Consider the following 8176-nt stretch of genomic DNA (forward strand, 5'->3'; position numbering starts at 1 on the left):
CCTTACGGCACCATACAATCGACGCATAGGTGACGATGGGCCTAGCAAGGGCCGTATATAGCCACAGTGCTATTCTGGGACTAATTCCCCAGGTCCCCCCGATGAAGCTCCTACACGTCCACAAGGCCGCCGTAGCTCTCCCGATAACTCTATCGATATGGGTATTCCAAGAGAGACGATCATCCAGGGTTACCCCCAGATACTTCACCTCCCTCGAGTAACTAATACGTTCACCAAACAGAATTGGGCTCGTTAATCTGTCCCTGCTTCTGCGTCTGGTGAAGGCGACCAAAGTGCTCTTGCTTGGATTTATATTTAACTCAACGCCTTTGCACCACCTTTCCACAACACGTAAATTTTGCTGTAGAAGATCAGAAATAGTGCTCTCAAATTTTCCCCGTACGACGAATGCCACATCGTCAGCGTATCCCCAGACACGCGCCCCGGAGCCCCTGAGAGCAGCTATTAGATCATCCACTACAGCTCTAGCCCCATACTCCTCCTAGGAGTGAAGAAGGAAAAAAAAAAAATAAAAACATGTTTTAGGTCCTTATTATGATCGGCGAAGCGAATGAAATTTTTGGCGAATATGAATTTTTGGTATTATGATTAGCGAATTCGTCTAAATTTTAGACGAATGAGCTGTCGAATCTGTCGAATAAAAATACAATGTGACAAGTTTGGCGAATGAAACCAAAAATCAAAATAATACATAAGGGGTTTTTTATTTAATCTTATAGCATTTATAGCTGTTCTTTTAGTTAATCTTACAGCATTTTAATGCAAAATCTAAACTATCTGTAAAGTAAGATCATAAAATTTTAAAAATTATTGTAAAAAATATTGATGGTTTAATATTAATTTAAACGTGAAAAAAACAAGCCAAGAACAATTCAAGCATTTAATTAAATTAGTAGAGAACTACTTCGACATTGCTAAAGGGATAGGAAAATTCAATTGTTTTTGGAAAAAAGCAAAAACGATGTACAATGTATACGATGTTAACCTCATTATTTTCGGTAGGTTTTTTGATGTCTTGCGGTACCAACATATTTATAATTTAAAATGTCATTCGATTCGCCTAGTTCATTAGACCCGCCTAGCCATTCGCTTCGGCGATCATAATATGGGTATTCATCAAAAAGAAAAAGAAGAGAACGATCCATTAAATGTAACATTATTGTTTTCTTCTTCACAGAATATTTCTAATAATCCGTAAAACTTGAGTTATTATTAAAGAATTTTTATTTATATATTATTTAAATATTTTGAAAAATTGTTTGTTTTTATGTATTGTTGAAAAACTTTAAAAGAATTTTTATTTATTTTTATCTTATGGAGTTTTGAAAAATTTTTTGTTTTTATGTAGTTTTGTAAAAATTTAAGAAGTGAAGTTCAAGAAGAAAAAAAAAAGAAAATAAAAGAAAAAAAATCATTTTAGTTAGCATTAATTTTTGCAAATTTGAGTATAAAAATTTAAACAAAATAAATACATTATATCTAGAGTAATTAATATTAGATGAATATTAAAATTAAAACTACAGTTTGGGAGTCTCAATAACATCGTCACCCTGTCAACATAGCCGTGATGTACCGTGTGGTTCACTACAGGCTACTTCAGCTAAGCTGAACTTTAATTTTTTTTGCAATCGCACTAGTTTTTTTTTATTTTATTTATACCAGCGTATAATTTTTTTCTGGTTATATGTGGCCATTGGTCATAACCTGCTATTTCTAATTAACTTACCCCAGGCTGAAGTCCGGAACAGAGCCAGATGCACACTGGGGTAGCTTGTTGCCGATGCCCCAACCAGGAGCGGATGACATGTCCTGTCAGGTCGTCCTAATCATCATTACTTTAGTAATTCATAACAGACGATATGGGAAAAATTTTATAAAAAACAACGCTAAAAGATGATCTTTTCAAGAAAATTAATATTCAAAAAAAAGGAATAAAAACTGTTGACTTTTACGAATTACAAGTACGCAATAATCAACTATTAATTATTAGTAATGAAAAGTACAAGGACCTTATGGATTTGCTACCTATAATTTACCCTTGTTTCCAAGACGTTTATAAAAATTTAAGATCATCCGATTTACCAAATATTCATCCCGATTTGGTTTGCGATAATGCTGAAGACTTATAAAACATGCAAAAATTGTTAAGATTGTAAAAATATGTATATAATAAAAATTGCAAAAATTGTAATTTGTAATAATGTATTTTTTATTTGTAAATATATTTTATTATATTTTAATTTGTTCATAACTACGCTTTCTTAATAAAAATACTAGTTTAAAAGAGTGATAATTTTCTCATGAACTCAGCCTTATTTCGTTCTAGTATTTTAAGTCTAACCAATGAATTTATAATTACAAGATAGTTCAACATGAACAAAAAAAAATTTTTTTTAATTTTTATAATTGGGGATCAAACATTGGCAAAAGATAAAGTATTACATGTAAAAACACTAACAAAAATAATTAACTCTTTGTGAGTTGCCTACAAATGTGTAGGCAAATATTCATTTAGTATAAAATGTATATCTGCATTATATGTACACAAATATATGTCATGATATAAGTTAACGATAGAATCGTACATAAAGTAGTACAATACCAAAACTACTGACGTATCAGTGGAAATTTTCTTACAGAAATTTTCAAACAAAAATTGCTTTTAAAGTTAAATTTCATAATTTTTTCGTTATTTTAAAATGGTAACTTGAAACTTTTATTTTTTAAGTAAGTTTTAATTTTTCTTTCTTATTGCTTAGTTCGAATACTTAGCAAAATTATTTCTCCAACTTTTAAAATGCAAAGTAATCAATTAATTAGTATAAATAGAATCAATTTGTAGAATAGAGTTAAGTTTAATTAATTGAAGTACAATAAAGACTTGGATTAACATCCAAATAAAATTCTTTTTTTTTTAACTTCGAAAGATTAAACTCGTTAATTTGTATGTGTTTATTTTCTTCTAAAAATGTACATGTCAGTCGTATGTACTTATTGATATTTCCTTATATAGCAGTGTGCCTTTAAGATATGTTAAATGCCTTTAACACAGTGTTAACCTTTTTGGTGCAATGAACCCCTTTAAAAATTTTAAATATGTCACGGACCTCTCTGTGAAAAAAAGTTGTTTAAACTTCAATTATTACAAAATATATTCTATTTTATTATTTAAATATTTTTATTTCAACAATATAACTGTTGACAGATATCTTTATGTTCCTGGTAAAATAATAATTGTAATTGGAAAAAATAAAATTTTCAATGTGAAGGCTGTTGCTGCTTTTCCTTGATTAGGAGATTGAATTGAGGGATGGTTTTCGACAAAGCAACGCGCATATCATGTTCGACATTCAGTCGATTTCGATGTTTTGTTTTTATTGTTATGAGTGTAGAAAATCCTGATTCTTAAAGATATGTCGTAGCAAATGGTATAATGGCTGTAATAGCTCGTTTTACTAGCAATGGGTAGGCTTCTCTTAAAGTAGACCAAAACTCTCCAAGAGTTTTTGAATCTAAATCCATTTTTAACAAGGACTTTGTTTTCAAATCAATTAACTCGTCTTTGGCAAGCTCCATGTAGTCGATACAGTCAATTTCACAAAGAAAAAGATTACGAATCCACAACTCATCTTTTTTAGTTATCTCATCCAAATTGAAATATTTTTCAAATGAAACTTGAAGTACTCCAGGTGCTCACAGATTGCATCCTTCAAGTTATTCAATAAAAATTAAAAATGTCTGCGAGGTAAGTTAATTTGCATATAAAATCTTTGTTATTGAAATATTCGAAAAGCGTGTTATCTTTTTCTTCCAAAAATAGTGATACTTCTTTCTTCAACTTGAAAATTCGTTTCAAAACCTGCCCTCGAGACAGCCAGCGCACTTCCGTGTGGTACAGAAGTACCTCATGTTCTGCGTTTATTTCATGACACAATGTTTTAAAAAGACGTTGATTAGAAAAGAGCTCTACTTCTAATAAAATTCACTGTTTTAATAACTATTGACAATACATCTTTTAAGCTGGTTGGAAGAGTTTTTGTAGCCAGCGCATGTCAACACTAGAAAAAACTGATACAAAAAAGCACTCGAAAAAAAATATACTAGTAAATACAATACTTTACGAACAAATATTTCGCTTTAAAAATTTGCAAGAACTTTGTAGAACTGAACTGATTCTAACGCACTTTATTCTAAGTGAAATAAAAATCAAAGGCTTCTCAGTGTTTCAAATTTTCAAATTTTGACAAAAAAAATGGGGCCCATGAACCATATGTTAAGAAACCCTACTTTAACATATGTCTCTTTATATAGTAGTGTGCCAATATATGCATATACATGTTGCTATGTGTCTATTGCATGCCTCAAATAAGTTTTACGGTTTTTAATCTTTTTTTTAAGAATTACCTGAAGTAATTTACACTTTTGACATTTTCAGACTATTGTATTTAAAAATATTGATCAAAATAACTTAAATAGGAAAAAAGCAAAAACTGATTTTTTGATAATAAATTTTTTAATTTTTGAAAATTTTTCAAAATTTTGAATTAGACATAGTGTTACTCTTTAAGTCTTTTGTTATTCAGTAGCAGTTCATAAAAAATAATTCCAGGGTCGCTAAGCGATAAAATTATTTTATTTGTTGTTTAAAATTTAATATAAATTTATATTAAGCGAATAATTTAGTGAATATATTATTTGTGCTATTAGATAAATCGAAGATTTATAATTTATACGAGTATTAATTAAATTTTGTCATTTGTTCATAATATTTAGTATAAAATAAAAGTGCTTTTGCAAGAATAATACTAAAGTTTCTTTGGTGCATTTTTTAAAGTTTTCATTATAAGCATAATTTAATAAAATATAATAATGTATTTAATTATTTTTTTGTAAATAGAAATGCCCCGAAGATGTAGTGTCGAAGGTTGCATTTGTATAAGAAACCGTAGTCCGTTTGTATAAGAAAACGAGAATAAAGTTGGGTCAAACCAATGGTTTGTATTGTAGCACTTTTCCCTTCAACAAGTGAAAATTCTGCTTTTAAATACAGTCTATGTATCACGCTATTAAAATTATTTTCATTCATATACAAAACTATTTCTAGAATTGCATATATTTAGGATGATGCATATATGCAGTCTTTGAAATAAAGCAAAAATTAATATAAAGTGGGGTTAACATAATGCTCGATTTTAAGGTTTAATTGTGTGAGTTAAGAAAAATAATTATATTTTTTAATGTCATGGAATTTACCGTTAGCTTTTTGCGTTTATAGAAATTTGAAAAAGTTTATAGTTGGAAATATAAGGTGTCAAAAATTCAAATTTTACAAATTTCAAGAGGCGATAACTTGAGAGGTGGTGGAGATAGAAAAAAATTTTTTTCTAACGAAATGAACTATTTGTTAATGTCTAAGAGTCCCTAAAATTTCAGACTTCTACCGACAGGGGTCTAGAAGAAAAACGACATCAAAAATTTGGAAAAAAGGACTTTAGATAACGGTAAATTTAAACAGCCATTTTGTTTTTCTAAAATTTGACTATAGTATACCGCGCTAGGGGAAGCAAGCCGCTGTCTTTCTGCGTTTGCAAAATTTCAAAAATGCTTGTGGTTTAATTGCAACAAATAATTGAAAAAGGCCATTTTTAGGGTTTTTGGGGTTATAACTTCTAGAGTGGGGGAGATAGGTAAAAATTTTGTTCTACAAAAATAAGTTTCTAGTAAAGATGAATGTACATATGAATTTTCAGCTTTCTATTCTATTAGAAGTTTTGTAAACAAAAAAAGTGTCCACGGACGGACGGACGAACGGACAGAGTGAAACTAATAAGCACTTTTTTCAAAAAATTTTTGGAAAAGTGCTAAAAAGGGAACGTAAATCGGAGTTTTCGCTATATACGATATCGCGATATATACAGTGTTTATGAAAAGACCTTATTTGTTAATACAAAAAAATATTTTGTATTGAAAAAAAGCGCATTTTGAAGATGTGTGTCCGTATTGTATCTTGAAAAAAATTTACAATGCTACTTACGCTTTTTAAACTATATAAATTACGTTTTCAAAACGCAAAGAAAAGCAAATCACGCATTAAAAAAATTCAAATTTAAAGTAGCGTAAGTACATATTAAAAGGGCGCAATAACTAATACTAATATTGAAAAAACACTAATTTGTAACTTTAGAAAACTGCAGATAGGCTGCTAATTTTAAGGAAAATGGAAATATGTCAGTTGAAAGAGAAATGCCCAATCTTGGCAATTTCCATTCTCCAATTTTAGTTTTGAATATAAATATGGCTTAAAGGTGGTTTGAAAACTGTATTTTTTACAATATTATCACCTATAACCATAGATTGTTTTTATCCTTTCAAAACTTTAAACACATTTCTACATACTTCAAGAAATAGAATTTCGTTCCAAGAATGACTTTTATTATAAATTCAAGATTTGTTTTAACAATAATATTTCATTTTACAGTTTTAATATTTCAACGAGAGGTGATTCCAGTTATGTAGTTTTTGTTTTTTTTTTAATATAGGTGTTGAATATCATCGAGAGACAAAGATAGGTGGACTCAAGCTGTTATCAGACCATCAATAGTGAGGGACTTGAACCCAACCTAAAATGCACCTGGATGGTCATAAACCCATTAGTTTTGCTCTATCGTATTTTTTGTCTATAAATATCGTGAAAGAAGACACGGAAGTGCTGTCACCGTCTTTTTGTCTGTTCCAAACGCGTCCTATGTTTCATAGCACAGTTCCTTTGTCTCACTTACTTGGAGGAAACCCAGATCCCTATGAATATCACTGCGCACATACCAGCGCTCACCATATTACGAAGGACCTTGTTTTAGAAAGTTTGTATTTGTTTGATGTGTGTTTGCTTGCCACAACCCAATAGCTGCAAGCCATAGGTCGTTATAGGCTTTATTATTTTGCTATATATCAACACCTTATTGTATGTTGACAATCCAGACCCACGATCTAGGAGCCCATAGTTTCCCTAAATTTCTTTTCTAATTCTATTCTTTTCTTCTTTACATGTTCCTTCCATCAGAGCTTGGCATCCAAAGTCATACCTAGGTACTTCACTGTGTTTTGGATTGATATTTTAGCACCATTCAAACTCAATTTTGGTCGGTTCACTAAATTTTTGTTTGCGAAATTCACATGTGCAGATTTACTTTCATTTAGCCTTATTTTCCATGTATTTGTCCATTTACTTATATTGTTACTTGTTTCCTGTAGTTTTTTTGTCGATTTCTCAACATTAGATCCCACTTCCAATATAACTGTATCGTCGGCAAATGAAGCCAAGTTACACCCTCTAAAACTGACAGATCACTTGTATAAAGCACGCATAACATAGATCCTAGAATACTACCTTAAGGTTGATTTTTAATTTCGGCCAGTCTCCAATCTTAAGAGAACCGCATCAAACCAATAAAGAATTAATTATAATATTACGAATTTTTATATGTATGCATGCATACCAATTTTGTGATACAAAATATTTAATTAGATTTTGTTATATTAGGTCTGTCTGGTAAAAAAATGTTTTAAAAACTTTATAAAACTTGATAAATCTTTACAAAGCTTTTGCATGCAAAGCGTCTGAGATAATACTTTTTGAACGAAAAGGCGAGAAAATGATGATGTCTTCAAATCTTCTTAATCTTTCCATATCAATTTAATCCGAAATTTTGGACAATTCTTCTATAATATGTTTTATAAGGTCACTTTTGTATTTTTGTATACTTTTCGCCAAACTTTACTTCAAGTGTGCCCAAAAATTCTCAATTGGTTTGAGGTCTGGACTTTGGGGGAGTGTTTTGAACAATTTTGGGCAGTCATGAAGCAAACAGCTTCTTACCAAATAAGATTTATGCTGCAAGCGGTTATACCAATAAAATTTATAATAACCAACAAGACCAAATTTTTCGACTTTGTTTACCAGGTTCGTTTTTAAAATGTCTAGATATTGTTGTTTATTTATATGACCATCTTTAAAAGACAAGTGTAACACCCCGTGACAACATATACAACTCCAAAACATTACAGATAATTTTCCAAATTTAACGATATCAGCCTAAAAATAATTTTTATCGTGTCACTGATAATTTTTATCGTGTCAAAATAGATTTTAGGCTGA

Source organism: Condylostylus longicornis, unplaced genomic scaffold (genome assembly GCF_029603195.1).
Source record: "Condylostylus longicornis isolate FDR11 unplaced genomic scaffold, ASM2960319v2 ptg000048l, whole genome shotgun sequence".
NCBI lineage: Eukaryota > Metazoa > Arthropoda > Insecta > Diptera > Dolichopodidae > Condylostylus > Condylostylus longicornis.